We start from the raw sequence: 1,094 nt of genomic DNA, 5'->3' as shown, positions 1-1,094 counted from the left end.
CTCCTTCAGGGGCGATAATGTCTGCCAGTGGATGGGCGACCACATCGAGGTGCCAGTTCTCCTTGTGGCCCTGTACGTGGCGATGGTGCTGTACATCCCTGACGCGTACATGAAAAACCGCAAGCCCTTCGATCTGCGCCAGCTGAACATGGCGTGGAACCTGCTGCTGACCGTCTTCTCCACCTGCGGCGCTTACTACTGCCTCCCACAGCTGTATCGCACAATCTTTGTGCCGGAGTTCACGCTGCACGACTACATCAACGGTGGCAATATCCAGTGGAAAGGCGGCATGTACAACGCGTTTTGCTACTGGGACAGAAACATCTTCTTCGATGGCCCCGTCGGCGCCTTTGTATGCCTCTTCATCCTCAGCAAGATCCCGGAGATGCTCGACACCGCCTTCCTTGTCTTTCAGAAGAAGCCCGTCATCTTCCTTCACTGGTATCACCACGTCACCGTCATGCTGTACTGCTGGCATGCGTACATGTACAACATCTCCGGTGGGCTCGTGTTCGCTGGGATGAACTACGGCGTGCACTCCATCATGTACTTCTACTACTTCATCTGCTCCTGCGGGTACCGCAAGTACGTGCGCCCCTTCGCATCCTTGATCACCTTCCTCCAGATTGCGCAGATGGTGGTGGGGATGTTCACCGAGGTCTACACACTGTACATCTTCTACTTCACGAACAAGCGCTGTGACTCGAACGCGACGAATGCACGGCTGGGCTTCATGATGTACATGTCCTACTTCATCCTCTTCAGCAAGCTCTTCTACGACAGCTACCTGAAGTCCACGCCGCCGCGCTCGGCTGCCGCGAAGCATAATGATGTCGCCGCTGTCCCGAACGGCGGGACGGCAGCAATGAAGAAGGCTCAGTAGCGGTACAAGCAGGGCCTTCTCGCCTTCCGCGCAACCCCTCTCTCGCCTCCGTCGCTGCCTGAGACGTTGTCGTCCTGCGCTCGGCCAGCACCACTCGCATACTCGCGCGCACACCCGCCCCCCCCCGCGCCCCTCTCGCACTCCTTTACGTTGTCCCCCACGCGCTTGCCCCTCTTTCGTGTACTTTTCTGTGTGTTTGCCTCCTCTCGTC

The sequence above is a fragment of the Leishmania mexicana genome, chromosome 14 (genome assembly GCF_000234665.1).
Source record: "Leishmania mexicana MHOM/GT/2001/U1103 complete genome, chromosome 14".
Lineage (NCBI taxonomy): Eukaryota > Euglenozoa > Kinetoplastea > Trypanosomatida > Trypanosomatidae > Leishmania > Leishmania mexicana.
Note: the sequence above shows the minus strand (reverse complement) of the source record.